The sequence below is a fragment of the Oreochromis niloticus genome, linkage group LG16 (assembly GCF_001858045.2).
Source record: "Oreochromis niloticus isolate F11D_XX linkage group LG16, O_niloticus_UMD_NMBU, whole genome shotgun sequence".
Lineage (NCBI taxonomy): Eukaryota > Metazoa > Chordata > Actinopteri > Cichliformes > Cichlidae > Oreochromis > Oreochromis niloticus.
Window position 1 is genome coordinate 28,641,852 of NC_031987.2, and position 18,505 is coordinate 28,660,356.

General features: G+C 40.9%; 1 long non-coding RNA gene across 1 annotated transcript; it reads right to left on the bottom strand.

Moving 5' to 3' along the window:
• Positions 1–1,569: 1,569 nt before the first annotated feature.
• LOC112844152 (uncharacterized) lies at positions 1,570–9,447 on the bottom strand. Its single transcript, XR_003216791.1, has 3 exons — positions 9,396–9,447; positions 2,991–3,164; positions 1,570–1,723 (listed from the first exon to the last, which is right to left on the bottom strand). It is a non-coding gene; the product is annotated as an uncharacterized LOC112844152 (long non-coding RNA).
• Positions 9,448–18,505: the final 9,058 nt, after the last annotated feature.

Here is an 18,505-nt window from a genome sequence, read left to right on the forward strand (position 1 = left end):
TGACTCATGTCAGAATCAAATCACTCATATACAGGAAAGGAAGAGGCGGAGCTTATTTCCTGCAGGGAGAGGTTAGCAGTCTGTCTTTCTCATTTCTGACTCATGTCCATGAAGCCAGCAGTCTTTAATGTCCAGCTTCAGAACGGTCAGGTGGAAAACAGCCTTTATGTTCTCTGATGTTCAATAAACTGTCCTGATCACTGAGCAGAGAAAGTGTCTCCATCACTCACCACAGCTGGATGCTCTGAAATCCTGGAATCCAGCTGTGGAGGCGTGGACGCAGTTTAGTAATCAGGGAACGGGAGACAGGAGGGAAACACGGCTGGGACCAATTACACACACCAGACAGGAAACAGTAACACAGGACTGTCAAAGTAAAACAGGAAATATGACACAGAGTCCAAAGTAAGGAGACGTGGGACACAGTGAAGACACAGAAACCAGAACTATGATCACAAAACAAACAAACATAAAGAGTGAATCAGCTGATTCAGTGTTTGTGACAAAAACATGGATCCTGGTTAATAAGTTGTATTTGTTTGTTTCTGTATTAATTCAAATTTTTATTTGTCACATACACAGTCATACACAGTACAATATGCAGTGAAATGCTTACACTACTGCTCGTGACCTAAAGAAGAAAAAAGAAAGACTATGAATAGGATAGGAAATGAATATGAAAATTAAAATTAAAAGGGTACATTTGACTAGGAAGGAATAAGATAAAATATAAAAATTAAGTTAAAAAATGAAATAACTGTACAACAACAACAAATTAGAATTTGTGTATCGTTCTTATCAGCTGTTGTTTTTTCAGTGAAATATTATTTAATTGTTTTAAGCTTTTTGTTGACTTTGAAGTGCTTAAGTTTTTTGAACATTTAATTTGTTAGATTATTGCAGAGTCGATAAAACTGTCAAACGCAGCTGCTTCCAGCACGGCCGGAGGAGAGGTGGCCGAGCAGATGCACGACACACACAGCTCACAGGTTTGCATTTCTAGATGTTGCAGATGTTGCAGATGTTGACAGTAAAGAACTCAGAGATCCAGCGCCGTCTCCTGCCCCTGATTTCTACACCACAACACAACGACAGGCGCAACTCACACAAACGGGTAACATGAGGCTCAGATGCTTTGGACATGTTCACATATACTGGACACAGAATGATGAAGATGGAGCTGCAGGAAGGAGGAAAAGAGGAAAACACAGAAAAGATTCACAGATGTGGAGAAAAAGGACACGACAGGTTCTGTTTGTTAGTTTTTCTTTATTTGGTAAAGATTCAGAAATAAAGAGAAGATCACATGTTTGAATATTATATTAATGTTCTGTAATTACACAAGTTGTCAAATGTTTCCAGAGTGAGACAGAGACTGTGCAGAGACTGTAGAAGGACAGAGCAGCAGCAGAGCAGTCCAGATACACTGATGCTCCTCTGTCAGATCCAGAGGGACACACAGGGATGATGCTGGACTCTACATTGTGTCTGACAGTGGAGCTGTTCTCAGAGCAGTTCACTCTGCAGCACTGACAGTCATCTGCACTTCATTCCTCTGTCAGTCACTGCTGGATGAAGCTCTCCTCTCCACCTCCCAGTAACATGGCCCAGTCAGAGCGTCTCTACACACAAGCTGCTGCTGCTTCAACCTCTCTGGATCATCAGGACACAGCTCATCCTCTCTCAGCACACACACCGTCCTCTTTACCATCATCATCCCCACCTGCAGAGAGAAGGAGGAAGAGCAGAGGAGATAAACGAGTGTTTCCAGAGACTCTTCATCAGCTGTCAGTCAGTGATGCAGCACATCCAGTATAAAGAGCAGCAGGGACTTCAGTGCTGGGACTGTACTAGGACTCATTGTTGCTTCACTTTCTCTAATCTTTGGATTTTTATTGAAGTTGATGAAAATGTTTTTCCCTCCTAGTTTGAGTTTGGACTTTCATTCATTAGAAGAAGCTTGGTGTGTCCACTCTGAGCTCTGTAGGAACCCCAACAACAAGCCCAACAATCCAGATGGTTCCAGCTGTTAACTGGAGGAATTCCATCCAAACATCTGCTCTCACTAAATTCTTCCTCACCTACAGACTGTGTTCTTCACTGCTTTAAACTTGGAAATGAATGCAGTCATTGGTCTGCGTGCTGCTTTGTTCAGAGAGCTGATTGGCTGTTTGATCAGAGCCTGTAAGCCGTTACTATGGTGACCATACAGGTGAGAAACAGGAAGTGTTTGTGTCCAATCCTGAAGCCTGTCACCATTCTCCTCTCACAGCTTCACTGAGAAGCTGCAGCTTTACAGGAAACACTGTGTTAGGGTTATATAGTGGATTGTCATTTATGCTTAGAAATATTTAACCATATATGCTTAGAGGTGTATAATCAATTGTGTAGTGATAGGATGTGTGATCTTTAGCAGGCTGCAAAGGCTCTGGCATTCACACCCACATCCTGGGAGCATGGGAGAGGTCGTACCTTGTTGTATTGTTTTATGGTAGGATAAACGTAGCTATATCTGTTTTAGTCTAAGTGCCTTTTGTTTATGTGAACTGCTGGACTTCCAGACCAGCAGGTTTAGGGAAGTCTTTATGGGGTCACACTCTGACCCCCCCCCACACACACACAAACACAAACACACACACACAGTATTCTTTGTCCACATGTATACCTATGTAAGATGTTATATGTTAATGAACCTATGCATATTCATGTAACCACAATAAAAGGAGTGCTATGGGGAACCTGGCTGAGAGTCTGACAGAGGTCAAGTGGGTGGAACGACGCTTGGCTCCAGGCAGGTCTCCTCATGCATGAGTAACCTTAAGAACGTTGCCTACTTGCGTCTTGTTCTTGCTGTGTAGCAAATTGTTTTGAACGTTCCAGCGAATAGGTTTATGCTACAAACCTATCACACTGGATCTTTGTTTCATACTGACTGTGTTTAGTACAATACTGCTGACAGCACCACCCACTCACTCCATCACTCTACTGACCCCAGAGTCTCCAGTCTGTAGTCTGGACTCTGCTGAAGATCAGACAGCTGCTTCACATCTGGATACGTCAGGTTGTTGTCCCACAGGTCCACATCTCTCAGATGGGAGGGGTTGGACTTCAGTGCTGCTGCCAGATAATCACAGCTGATCTTTGACAAACGAGAGTACTTCAATCTGTATAAAGAATGAAAGATGTAAGTTTATTAGACAAAGTGCTTGAATCATCCAGTGTTTCATCATCTGTTCAGAGCTGAAGAAGGTTCAGAATGTAGAAGTTTAGAAAATGGAAACTCCAAACAGCTGAAGCCAACAGGAAGCAGCTTCAAACAGGAAGCTGAGTTTCAGACTATATGTCCTCATGCAGCCGGTTTGATTTTGGAGATTTGAATCTCTGTTCTGTGACTAAGTCCTTGAATCATTCCTTCCAGTTGGTCCAACAAGACAGACTAAGTATTGGACATGTGTTGTGGCTCCATTAGGGGAGCTTCTACATGTGATGTGATGGCCCCTCTGGGTCTGTCAGGTCACAGCACTGAAGAGAGCTCAAACTGGGCACACAGGTGTTCCAGTCTGGACCAAAGACTCTATACTGGGACTGAGGGACTGCTTTGACTGCACCCACTGGGACGTTTTAAAGGCTCATGTTCTCACTTAGATCATCGATTTCTACTGACATTTCTTTCTGGGAAAAATGGGGATTACTTTGAAAACAGGAAGTATTTTCCCCAATAAGCAGCCCTGGATTAGTAAATCACTCCAACATGTTCTCAGGCAGAAGAAGCTGTCTTGTTATGAGGGAGAGAAGAAAAAGATTGAGGCACAGAAACTTGTTGAAAGAGAGATAAAGCAGCTAAAATCAGGTGTAAAAGTCAAGCAGAGGATGAGCTGAATAAAGGACACTCAAGGCTGGCTTGGAAAGGAATGAAGTCCATGGTGGGGATGCAGAACAAGGAGCAAAGATGAATGTGATGCTGAATCAGCAGAAGACTTGGACTCATTGGATTCCAGCTTTGATATCATTGATTTCAATGAAGAGCTTTGTGATTGTAGCAAAGGGCTGGTAGCTCTGAGAGTCCCACTGATGAGGTGTCTGTGTGGAAATCTCTTAGTGGGACCAAAGAGAGAAAAAGCCCTGGTCCTGATGCTGTGGGAGGGAAATGATTGAAGTGTGCTGTGAGGAACTGACTGGGAGATTTTCTCACATTTTCCAGTCCTCCTTGGAACAACAGGAAGTTCCCAGCATATGGAAACAAAGGTTAAGTGTCCTATGGCACTCAGTGATGATGGTGCTGTGGCCCCACCACCTCCACCTCTTTGTAAAGGAACTAACTGTAATCTGAAGCTTCAAATGGAACTAAGACTTCCTCCACTAGGTGGCAGTGTCTGAGGAGAAAGTGTTAGTGGAGCTGGCCTGGAGTCAGAAACAGGAAGATGCAGGATTTGGGCTGAAATGGGGAAAAGTGGTTTGCACTAGTGCCTTAAAGCAAGAAGGTTGTAGGTTGAAGCTTGTTGGCCTTTCTGTGGAGGTTGGATGTTCTCCCACCGTCCAATGAAATGCTGCTTAGGTTCATTGGTGCTTCTAAATTGGCTGTAGGAGTGGATGTGAGAGAGTGCTTCTCTGTCTCTCTCTGTTGGCCCTGTGATGGACTGCTCACCTGTGCAGGTGGACCACGCCTCTTGCCCTGTGACAGCTAGGGCACAGGCTGCAGCCCTGTGAGCCTAAGCTGAATAAACAGTTAGCAAAAATGATCCATAGATGGCCTGAAATTCCCCAGTTAGCAGTTTGGTAGATAGCTATGACATGCTAATCCCATCCAGCAGCTGTATTCTACCTGTAAGCTGATCCCTGCTGAGCCTAAAGCACTTTTTCATATACAAATTACAACCTTTAATAGAAACCTGTTGGTCAGCATCTTATTAGCCTGCTGTTAGCTTCATTCCACAGAAAACTGAGAGAAACTAACAGAGTTGATAAAGAATAAAGAGAAATGTGCTGATTTAAAGCCTTTGAAGTGCTTCAGATGATCTGTGTCCACTTCTGTCCACTCATTCATTCATGTAAGCTTCTAATGCAGCTTTGATCTTCACAGTCTGCTGCATGAAACTCATTCTAACCCTGAATGTCAGAGTCTTCCTCCTTCTCTTTCCCATCATTCATGCTGGCAGTGGAGGAGATTTGGATGTTGGACTGTGTTTTGGATGATGTGTGTATGTTTGTGTTGGACTGCTGTTTGTAAAGCAAACGCACATTTTGCTTTGGATTTCAGTGTCAGACAGACTTTAAGGTGGAATGAAGAGTTGGAGAGTTTCACAGTGAATTATCCAGTGGAGGATTTTTCTTCTTCTTTGAAGGTTTGAAATGTGAACATTGTTCTGTCAATGGACTAAACCACAGAAGAAGAAAACAGACTTTACCATGAAGATCCTCAGTGTGGATCAGTATAATATCAGCCTGATGTCTGCAGTTTAGTGTCAGCACAACTTTCACATCATATTCATCTCAGCACAACTAAAACATGCTGACTGACCTCAGAGTTTCAAGTCCACATCCTGGACTCTCCAGGAAACCACACAGATGCTTCACTCCTGAATCCTGCAGGTTCTTGTTGTAGCCCACGTCCAGCAGTCTCAGATGGGAGGGGTTGGACTTCAGTGCTGCTGCCAGATAATCACAGCTGATCTCTGACAAACCACAGCCCTTCAAACTGTATAAAGAATGAAAGATGTAAGTTTATTAGACAAAGTGTGAGCTTGAAATCATTCAGTGTTTCATCATCTGTTCAGAGCTGAAGAAGGTTCAGAATGTAGAAGTTTAGAAAATGGAAACTCCAAAGAGCTGAAGCCAACAGGAAGCAGCTTCAAACAAACACAACAAGAGAAAAAACTCTGAACGTTTCACATTAAAGTCGTACATTTATCATAAAAACAGGACAAAGACTTGAAAAAATTGTGTTTTTCCTTCCAGGAACCATTAGTGTAGGGCTGGGTGATATGGCCTAAAATCCATATCGCGATATAATTTGAAGCACGTGCGGTAACGATATATATTGCGATACATTCTTTTCTTCTGTATAACGTATTTTCCACACTATAAGGCACACTTAAAATCCTTCAATTTTCTCAAAAATCGAGAGTGTGCCTTATGTATGAATTCTGGTTGTGCTTACTGACCTCGAACCAATTTTTGCGTGCAGAAATCTGTTAAAAAATGTTTTGATGGATTTTCGGAGCATTACGGCTGCCGTAGGGAGGAGCTTCACAGAGTAATCTGGGTCCAAAACTCCGTCCGCTTCAGGTCCCAAAGTCAAACGAACACTGAGAGTTAAAAACCGTCTAAATTCTTTCATCTTTAATAAAATCATCAGCGTTGCTGCTTTACCAGGTGTAACAATTAAGTTTAACATCCATGAAAACAGAATTTATTAAATTTAACGGAGTTAGAAGTTAACAGGAAGTTAGCTCGCTAGCTTCCACCTAAACATGACATACCATGTTCTGACTGAGAGATTTGTGAAACTAAGTAAAATGTACAGCTCTGCTATCACTTCCAACATAAATGAAAACAGAAAACTAAACAGCAGTGATGTTAGTAGGTTTACTGAAGTTGGACTAGCTGGTATATAATGTTGTGCTACATGATCACTAGCAACACAGCTATGTTAGCATAACATTAGCACAGTGAAGCTGGAGGATGAACGCCAACTTTTTTTTCCACTCCATAAAAGTTAACGTGAGGGATTCTGGTGGTCAGGGACAAATGCAATCGCATAGCAGTTTTTGGCTTTCCACATATTTCAAAAGTGCTTCATTTCTTTGCTGTGACTGTCTCCCGGCATAATTTGCAGTTGATAATGGTTTTAGCCGCTGCGATGCTTTCGACGAAAACAGGCGCAGCTTGATGACATCATCAACATGCGCTATCGCGATAGAGCGGTATAGTCAAAATCTCTATCGTTGGCCAAATTTATAATAGTGATGTGCGATACCACTGATTTTCTTTCCGATCCAATACCAAGTAATATTCAGGGTGGTATCGACGATACTGATCCGATACCGATACTTTGTACAAAAACTTGTTTTATTTATTGTATCTCAAATTATAGCATCATAATGATTACAGGAATTCAGATTACTTGTTCTTATCACTTAATAATGCAGAGTTCATCATATAGGAAAAAAAAAACTGAAGTTGTGCGCTATTTGAACACTTTGCCTGCCTGCAGCACTAAAGTATAAGTGCTATAAGTATAATATCAGCCTGATGTCTGCAGTTTAGTGTCAGCACAAGTTTCACATCATATTCATCTCAGCACAACTAAAACATGCTGACTTACAACAGAGTTTCAAGTTTACATCCTGGACTCTCCAGGAAACCACACAGATGCTTCACTCCTGAATCCTGCAGCTGGTTGTTGTTACTCAGGTCCAGCTCTCTCAGATGGGAGGGGTTGGACTTCAGTGCTGCTGCCAGATAATCACAGCTGATCTCTGACAAACCACAGCTCATCAATCTGTATAAAGATAAGATAAGATAAGATAAGATAACCTTTATTAGTCCCACATGTGGGAAATTTGTTTTGTCACAGCAGGAAGTAGACAGTGCAAAAGTTATGAAGCAAAAATTAGAATAAAATAAAATAAGAATAAATACAGTACACAACTGTACAGAATAGAATAAAATAAAATACTATATACAGTAGAATAAAATAGAATAAAATATACAATAAGATAAAAATAGAATACAAATGCTATATACAACAGAGTAAAAATACAACGAAAGAATGAAAATGAAAGATGTAAGTTTATTAGACAAAGTGTGAGCTTGAAATCATTCAGTGTTTCATCATCTGTTCAGAGCTGAAGAAGGTTCAGAATGTAGAAGTTTAGAAAATGGAAACTCAAAACAGCTGAAGCCAACAGGAAGCAGTTTCAAACAAACACAACAAGAGAAAAAACTCTGAACGTTTCACATTAAAGTCGTATATTTATCATAAAAACAGGACAAAGACTTGAAAAAATTGTGTTTTTCCTTCCAGGAACCATTAGTGTAGGGCTGGGTGATATGGCCTAAAATCCATATCGCGATATAATTTGAAGCACGTGCGGTAACGATATATATTGCGATACATTCTTTTCTTCTGTATAACGTATTTTCCACACTATAAGGCACACTTAAAATCCTTCAATTTTCTCAAAAATCGAGAGTGTGCCTTATGTATGAATTCTGGTTGTGCTTACTGACCTCGAACCAATTTTTGCGTGCAGAAATCTGTTAAAAAAATGTTTTGATGGATTTTCGGAGCATTACGGCTGCCGTAGGGAGGAGCTTCACAGAGTAATCTGGGTCCAAAACTCCGTCCGCTTCAGGTCCCAAAGTCAAACGAACACTGAGAGTTAAAAACCGTCTAAATTCTTTCATCTTTAATAAAATCATCAGCGTTGCTGCTTTACCAGGTGTAACAATTAAGTTTAACATCCATGAAAACAGAATTTATTAAATTTAACGGAGTTAGAAGTTAACAGGAAGTTAGCTCGCTAGCTTCCACCTAAACATGACATACCATGTTCTGACTGAGAGATTTGTGAAACTAAGTAAAATGTACAGCTCTGCTATCACTTCCAACATAAATGAAAACAGAAAACTAAACAGCAGTGATGTTAGTAGGTTTACTGAAGTTGGACTAGCTGGTATATAATGTTGTGCTACATGATCACTAGCAACACAGCTATGTTAGCATAACATTAGCACAGTGAAGCTGGAGGATGAACGCCAACTTTTTTTTCCACTCCATAAAAGTTAACGTGAGGGATTCTGGTGGTCAGGGACAAATGCAATCGCATAGCAGTTTTTGGCTTTCCACATATTTCAAAAGTGCTTCATTTCTTTGCTGTGACTGTCTCCCGGCATAATTTGCAGTTGATAATGGTTTTAGCCGCTGCGATGCTTTCGACGAAAACAGGCGCAGCTTGATGACATCATCAACATGCGCTATCGCGATAGAGCGGTATAGTCAAAATCTCTATCGTTGGCCAAATTTATAATAGTGATGTGCGATACCACTGATTTTCTTTCCGATCCAATACCAAGTAATATTCAGGGTGGTATCGACGATACTGATCCGATACCGATACTTTGTACAAAAACTTGTTTTATTTATTGTATCTCAAATTATAGCATCATAATGATTACAGGAATTCAGATTACTTGTTCTTATCACTTAATAATGCAGAGTTCATCATATAGGAAAAAAAAAACTGAAGTTGTGCGCTATTTGAACACTTTGCCTGCCTGCAGCACTAAAGTATAAGTGCTATAAGTATAATATCAGCCTGATGTCTGCAGTTTAGTGTCAGCACAAGTTTCACATCATATTCATCTCAGCACAATTAAAACATGTGACTGACCTCAGAGTTTCAAGTTTACATCCTGGACTCTCCAGGAAACCACACAGATGCTTCACTCCTGAATCCTGCAGGTTGGTGTTGTGACTCAGGTCCAGCTCTCTCAGATGGGAGGGGTTGGACTTCAGCGCTGCTGCCAGATAATCACAGCTGATCTCTGACAAACCACAGCGCTCCAATCTGTATAAAGAATGAAAGATGTAAGTTTATTAGACAAAATGTGAGCTTGAAATCATTCAGTGTTGCATCATCTGTTCAGAGCTGAAGTTTGGTAGATAGCTATGACATGCTAATCCCATCCAGCAGCTGTATTCTACCTGTAAGCTGATCCCTGCTGAGCCTAAAGCACTTTTTCAGATACAAATTACAACCTTTAATAGAAACCTGTTGGTCAGCATCTTATTAGCCTGCTGTTAGCTTCATTCCACAGAAACCTGAGAGAAACTAACAGAGTTGATAAAGAATAAAGAGAAATGTGCTGATTTAAAGCCTTTGAAGTGCTTCAGATGATCTGTGTCCACTTCTGTCCACTCATTCATTCATGTAAGCTTCTAATGCAGCTTTGATCTTCACAGTCTGCTGCATGAAACTCATTCTAACCCTGAATGTCAGAGTCTTCCTCCTTCTCTTTCCCATCATTCATGCTGGCAGTGGAGGAGATTTGGATGTTGGACTGTGTTTTGGATGATGTGTGTATGTTTGTGTTGGACTGCTGTCTGTAAAGCAAACGCACATTTTGCTTTGGATTTCAGTGTCAGACAGACTTTAAGGTGGAATGAAGAGTTTTAGAGTTTCACAGTGAATTATCCAGTGGAGGATTTTTCTTCTTCTTTGAAGGTTTGAAATGTGAACATTGTTCTGTCAATGGACTAAACCACAGAAGAAGAAAACAGACTTTATCATGAAGATCCTCAGTGTGGATCAGTATAATATCAGCCTGATGTCTGCAGTTTAGTGTCAGCACAACTTTCACATCATATTCATCTCAGCACAACTAAAACATGCTGACTGACCTCAGAGTTTCAAGTCCACATCCTGGACTCTCCAGGAAACCACACAGATGCTTCACTCCTGAATCCTGCAGGTTGTTCTTACTCGACGACCAGGAGTCACTACTCAGGTCCAGCTCTCTCAGATGGGAGGGGTTGGACTTCAGTGCTGCTGCCAGATAATCACAGCTGATCTCTGACAAACCACAGAGCCTCAATCTGTATAAAGAATGAAAGATGTAAGTTTATTAGACAAAGTGCTTGAAATCATTCAGTGTTTCATCATCTGTTCAGAGCTGAAGAAGGTTCAGAATGTAGAAGTTTAGAAAATGGAAACTCCAAACAGCTGAAGCCAACAGGAAGCAGCTTCAAACAAACACAACAAGAGAAAAAACTCTGAATCTTTCACATTAAAGTCGTACATTTATCATAAAAACAGGACAAAGACTTGAAAAAGTCGTGTTTTTCCTTCCAGGAACCACAAGGCTTCACTTTTAAAGGTGAAGTGTGAAAGAAACGGACATATTTGAAGTCCAACACCTTTTTCCAGTCACATGATTAAAGCAGACAAACTACAAGCTCATTTTCGTTCCAACAAGTCATCTTCTGACCTGGACTAACAACACTGGTCTCTATGTGCAGCTGGCTGTGAGACCAGTGCTCAGGGAGCGTCTACAAAGTGCAACACTGAAAGAACATCACACACTCATTTGCTTCCATCACACAAACATCTACTGTCATTATTGTCACCAAACTCTGTGGATCCTTTATTGCAAATTCAAATGGGATCAAATGGTCAGACAAAAGAGGGTTATGAGGAAATATGATGAAATGTTGTGTATTAGCAGCAAGTTATTGAATCATTTTCCTCACAAACCAAACAAAATGATTGACAAACATCATTTTACAAACTCAGTGTTGGACTTGGATCAGCAGGATAACCTGATGTTTAAAGGCATTTGAGTCTCGCTGTATGAGAGTCCAGTTATTCCTCAATATTTATGGATGATGTTCTTTCAGTGTTGCACTTTGTAGACGCTCCCTGAGCCTCACAGCCAGCTGCACATGGACCAGCTGACATTACCCAGCATTAGAGGCGGCTGTAAAACATTCATGTTCCCATTTAAATGGTTTGAATTGGAAGAAAACGATGTTGATTCATTCAATCCTGAATCGATGTTTAATATAAATGGATTTTGTCAGAATCTCAGCTTAAAGCTCACAAACTATTTCAACCAGCAGCAAACAGCTAAAACAGTAAATGAGAGCAGCTAAACACACAAAGATGGAAACACAGAGCGTGGATCGTTCACTCGACGGCACGGACACGGACACGCCGTCGGGGCTGAAAGTGGACAGCTCACAGATCCTGAAGCTGCAGGTTTCATCTGTCTCCAACCAAAACTGAGTGAACCAGCAGCAAAAGAAGATCAAACTCTGCTTCACGTTTGATGAACATGGTCATGAATTCTCTCTGACTTTGGCTGTTCCTGCCTGCACAGCTCTCTCTCTCTCAGTGTCCTCCAAGAACAGCTTCAAACATCTGTTTCTGCATCATTCACTGTTTCTTAGCCACCAGTCTGCTGTTGTGTTCAGTGCTGTCGGCCTCTGACAGCAAAGCCTCGTTTCTGCTGCTCCATGGAAACTTTTTAAAATGCTGACAGATTACAAACTCTCAGCTGTGTCTGTAATCAAACCTCTGTAACTTTGCTTCACTTCAGCAGCATCAGCTCATGTTCACATGTTGATTCATGGTTTGCTTCAGTTTTTGATCCACTGCAGAAGATTTTGAAGCTTATCTGCTATAAAAAGCCAGAAGAGGAAAATCTGCTTCATGTGTTTCTGTTTGATCCTCAGTGACTTTGACACAAAGGCCTCTGCTGTGATGATCACACCTCTGATCAAGTCTCACAGTGTCACAACTGATAAATGATCAGAGTTAGAAGATTTCTGACTGTCTGCTGTGTGCCGTGACCTTTGACCTGCTAAAGACAGTCAGCTGTGGATTATTCATTGTTGTGTCTGATACTCAGAACTGAGAGGAAGAAGCTACACAGTTAATCAGGGTCCCCTCTCTCTGAATCAGGAAAGGTGGGCAGGCCGCGTGTGGGCCACGGGCCATACGTTGAGTATCACTGTTTGAAATGTGAACATTGTTCTGTCAATGGACTAAACCAGAGAAGAAGAAAACAGACTTTATCATGAAGATCCTCAGTGTGGATCAGTATAATATCAGCCTGATGTCTGCAGTTTAGTGTCAGCACAACTTTCACATCATATTCATCTCAGCACAACTAAAACATGCTGACTGACCTCAGAGTTTCAAGTCCACATCCTGGACTCTCCAGGAAACCACACAGATGCTTCACTCCTGGATCCTGCAGGTTGTTGTTGTGACTCAGGTCCAGCTCTCTCAGATGGGAGGGGTTGGACTTCAGCGCTGCTGCCAGATAATCACAGATGATCTCTGAAAAATTACAGTCCTTCAATCTGTATAAAGAATGAAAGATGTAAGTTTATTAGACAAAGTGCTTGAAATCATTCAGTGTTTCATCATCTGTTCAGAGCTGAAGAAGGTTCAGAATGTAGAAGTTTAGAAAATGGAAACTCCAAACAGCTGAAGCCAACAGGAAGCAGCTTCAAACAAACACAACAAGAGAAAAAACTCTGAATGTTTCACATTAAAGTCGTACATTTATCATAAAAACAGGACAAAGACTTGAAAAAGTCGTGTTTTTCCTTCCAGGAACCACATGGCTTCACTTTTAAAGGTGAAGTGTGAAAGAAACGGACATATTTGAAGTCCAACACCTTTTTCCAGTCACATGATTAAAGCAGACAAACTACAAGCTCATTTTCATTCCAACAAGTCATCTTCTGACCTGGACTAACAACACTGGTCTCTATGTGCAGCTGGCTGTGAGACCAGTGCTCAGGGAGCGTCTACAAAGTGCAACACTGAAAGAACATCACACACAAACATCTACTGTCATCGTTCATGTTCCTGCTCCTCTGGATTCACACAGAGCCTCTGCTCATGCCGTTGCCATTGTGAATCGCAGTATCGAGGCTCTATAACTCAGACTGAGCATGCTCAGCGCTGATTGACCTTACTCTGATCAGCTGATCTGGAACAGGAAACTGTACAATATTAACATTATTACATCTACACCTGAATCCCAAAACTCACAGAAATATATCACCTGTCCTTAATATTTTGGCACATAGATCATTTATGTGCTTCAGCTCTTCTTACATTACAACATGTTTCAAAAGGAGCAGCTTTTACTTTGAAGACCTGCTGTCTCTGTTTCCTGTTTTCATTGTTGGATAATGAAACAAGTCGATGCTTCAGTGCTTTGAAATTGTGTTACACAAAAATAAGCAAAGTTTTCCTGTTGTTCAGGCAGAATCGAGTGTTGAAGAATGAATTCACACATCAATGAACATTTTCATCAGCACAAGCAGGACAATGAAAGCAGGGAATACCCCAAACTGCCATTTCTGATTCTACAACTTCAACAACTGCACATGAATTATAGTTGTATTATACTATATGTCAAACATCTCCCCGTCACCACTCCACTTCTGTCAGCCTTTAAATGAACCCTGCTCAAGTCTGTCACTTCTGTTTGGAGCCAAAAGGAAAAACTGTTGTTCAGTCGTTTGGAAAGACACAACATTTCTGAAAGCACTCAAACTTCTGAACATTTGTCTTCAGACACATCCTGAACATTTAGGAACTAAAGAAAGTTTCAAACATCAATCAAAGACCTGAAATACAGAAAAACAACAACAGCTGCAGTCAGTGAACTCACCTCAGAGTCTCCAGTCGACAGTTTGGACTCTCCAGTCCAGCACACAGAAGCTTCACTGCTGAATCCTGCAGCTTGTTGTTACACATGTCCAGCTCTGTCAGATGGGAGGGGTTGGACTTCAGAGCTGAGGCCACAACTTCACAGTGAGACTCTGAGAGTCGACACTGAGTCAGTCTGTGATGATAGAAAATATAAAATGTGTTATTATAAAAGCAGAAAATCTGCATTATAAACACAGACTGAATGTATATGAAGACAAAACAGAGTGAGGTCATAATCTGATGAATCTGCTCTTCACATCTGTGCTTCAGCTCCTCTTACTGTGTTTGACACAACGATTGAGTCTCTCTCAGACCTGCAGACTTTTAATGAGAATCTTTGTTTGGCTTTAATCTGCAGATGAAGGAGGAAGATGGTGTCACATTTAGGCTTCCATAATGTCCACAGTCTGTCACTGAGATCTGATCCAGAGTCAGAGTGAAGACACACATTTGGACTGTTTCCTGTTTTGACTCCAGAACATTTTGAATGAGTTCAGCTCAGTGAAGAGTTCCAGCTGGAAAGATGATCTCTGTTTGCTACCTGCTGTCAGGTACGACTGTTCACGTCCACACGCAGGAAAAACCTGCTGACTGTTACCAAACGGAGCAGAAATCTCATCACTGGACAATAATGATGAATGAACTCAGAGCTGCTGATATCAGATCTGATTTCAGGGGAACTAAACTAAAAAGGAACAAATAGAAACAACCATCATGACTCTGTTTGACCTTTAGATCAGAAACTATGGTTCAGAACAGCAGCAGGATTTCAGGCACCGTCACATCCTCAACATCCATATTCCAAACGCTCTTCCTGACAGCTCTTTGTTCCCACTCAGGGAGTTTCCACGTGTAGAAATCATTTCTGAATCTCAGTAGACTGGGAGGTTTTTCCATCTCATGAATCTCTTTCCTAACATCAAACTAGATCAATCAAACAAAGGAACTGGAGTCTGTCTAATTTCTGACCCCAGTAAAGCTTGTATTGTAAGTAAGTAAGTAAAATTTATTTATATAGCACTTTTTAAGACAAGAAGCTGTTACAAAGTGCTTCACATGGGAATGAAGGCATATAAAAATTTTGAAATGTATATCGTGATAAATATTTTTGGTCATATCGCCCTGCTCTAACTGGGATACCCCGACATACTCTCTCTCCATCTGCTCCCACAGCCTCATATTCACAGCTGTCCCTTCTCTCAGCATCCACACTCAGGGTGGGGCGGGGTCAACACCAGTCAAAACCATTGCTTTGGCCTTATGGCCATTTTATTAGTGGGCGTTTCTCAGTAACAAGCAGGCCTACGCACAGGTGTTTGGACATGTGTGGACCTGACCTATACTTAAAGTTTTTAAATCCTCTGTTTCTCACCAGCTACACTTTTAATATTGTCTTTAGGCGAGAATGTAGAAGTGTAAGTTTAAAATATCGATTTATTAAGCTGGAGTATTCACTCTGACATTGTTGGAGAGCGGTCAGAGCTCGTACACTGCAGACAAACATGTCTCCCAGCACACAGCTGACTGTCAACTCTCTGAGATTGGATATGATTCATTTAGATTATATCTGTAAGGTGAAGTTTATCTCGGTGTTTATTTGTTCCTGAGGACATCAGCTCGGCTCAGATTAAAGTTTAAAACTGAACAATTTTAATGAACCTTAACGCCTCCATATATGGAACTGAATCAGTCACTTTTCTTTATTTCCTGATGTTCATATGTGACATACATGTTTTAACCATTAATTTGGAATTAAACTGACATTTAATATATTTTAAGGAGGAAAGAGAAATTTCACCAGAGGATGTTGATGCTGTTCATGGAGACTGAAGACAGGCAGAATGATTTATTTGTCTGTTTCTTAATATTTCTGCTGCTCTTTCCTCTGGTGTGAAAATATTTTAACTGTTGGTTTTAATTCAAAATCAATGGTTAAAATACCAACAAACTTGTGGTGTTAGTGTTGATATTCTGTGAGTTATTTAAAGAGATCACACAGGTACAGGATAGGGGTGGGTTTTAATAATCGATTCATTGATTAAAATAGATTCTGGCTTGGATAACGTGAAATCGATTCATTAAAATCCTGAATCGACTTTTTAATATAAATTTATTTTGCCCGAAATGCCAGAATCTCAGGTGAAACCTCACACAATTTCAACAACCACCAAACAGCTAAGACAGTAAATGAGAGCAGGAACACGGATTCTGCACAAGGACGTAAACACACAGCGCGGACCCGCGGATCAGAATCAGTGAGATGTCGCCTTTCTCACAGTCGGGGCTGAAAGCGACAGCTCGCTGATTCTGATGTTTCGGCGGGTCCGCGCTTTGTGTTCACGCCCTTTTTGCGCTGATTCTAAAGCTGTTAGTTTGATCTCTCTCCAAACAATATTGACCGAACCAGCAGCAAAAGAAGATCCAAACTACGCTTCACATAAACATTGTCATGAAATCACTCTGACTTTTACTGTTTTGCTTCCAGCACGATAAAATCACACTTCATGCACAGCTCTCTCTCTCTCTCTCTCTCTCTCTGTACTGTTTTCTGCATTATTCGCTTGCTTGTTACGCACAAGTCTACCGTTGTTTACAGCGCTGTCGCCGCTGGTTTTTTCACTTACATACTTCTGAAAAGAAAACCTAATTTCTGCTGTTCAATACTGAACAAATTTAAACTTTTTAAAATTATGCAAAATGCAAAACGCTTAGTGTCTCTAATAAAACCGCTGTAACGTCAGAGGTAACGTTCATATGTTGATTAATGGTTTTCTTTCGTTTTTGATGTACTGCAGAATATTTTTTTATTTATTTTTATAAAATATTTTATATAAATATTTTATAAATATTGTTATAAAATCCCAGGCCAGGAAAACCACCTTCATGTTTTTCTGTTTTATCTTCAGCTACTTTGACACAAAGGCATCTGCTGTGACGCTCACACCTTTGATAAAGTCTTGCGTGTGTCAGCTTCCTTTTTTTGTAAATCAGTACATTTACAAAAATATGTAAATGTACTGATCTGAATTATAATATTTCTGACTGTCAAAATTTCCCAGATTCAAATCGAATTGAATCGAATCGATTCTAGAAATCAGTGACGATACCCAGCCCTAGTACAGGACATATTTTATGTTTAAGTTTATGCATGTTTGTGGTGTGATGTGCATGTAGTGGGCTGTTATGTTGTAAACTGTGTGGATGTGTTTGGGAACAGAAAGATTATTTTACTGCATAAAACGGCGCTGATCACATCAGCTGTTTCTGCCGCTGACACACTCGGCCGGTGAACCACCTGACTCACACAGGCTCTCCTCCTCCACAGTCCTTGTTTATGAAGAGCTTTACAAACAACATCAGGCTAACAGCTGGATTCTCCTGTTTCAGTGCCAAACAGCCACTTCCTGCTACAGACAGTAAAGTGGACAGTTTGGCGCTAAACATGTTTTTAAAACTTTGAGCTCTTATTTGTTAAAGCCAGCTTCACACACAGATCTGTGTCAGTGTGTTAGAGCAGGGCTCAGTGGTGTAAACGAGCCTTTATGTGTGTTTCATCTCCATTTTTACATTAAACTGAACCAAAACACTGAAAACTTCACCTGATGTGTCTGTGTAGGTTCTCATCATACAGTCATGGTAATCTAAGGAGCCTGGAAAGAAAAGTGACTTTTTTAACTTTCTTGAAGATGTTTCATCTCTCGAAACCTCAGCTGATAATCACCCACACCCTTTTTCACACCTTGGCTCATGTGATGAGCCACATGATCAATAGTTGGTCAACGACCCTCTTAAGGGACACTCCCACTAGGATTAAAATCTGGGACTCTCCACTATTTGGTTTTAGAAGTGAAGAAGCTGAATGTTCGGATTAAACATCTTCAAGAACCTTAAAGCAGTGCACTCGCTTTTCTTTCTAAGCGGCCTTTCTTAGAGCACCTGATACAACCTGAGTAAATTATGTCGAGTGTCAGTGGTTTAAAAACTCTGCGGCATGACCCGGGTGTTGCTGGTGGCATCATGAGCTTAGACCCCTCAGTCAGCTCGGTCTAAAGCCATCGGAGCACTAACAGCCACAAATAGGCTCTAACGTGACAAACTGAGCCGACATTTAAAGAGTGCCCACTACAGTCTCAGCTAAAACATATTAAAATGTGCAACGTCAACAACTGTACACTGGACTCCATTTCAGTGCAAAATAATGAAACAAAGTAAATCCACCCATCCAATCTCCTCTGCCTGTCCTTATTATCAATAAAATAATTAAT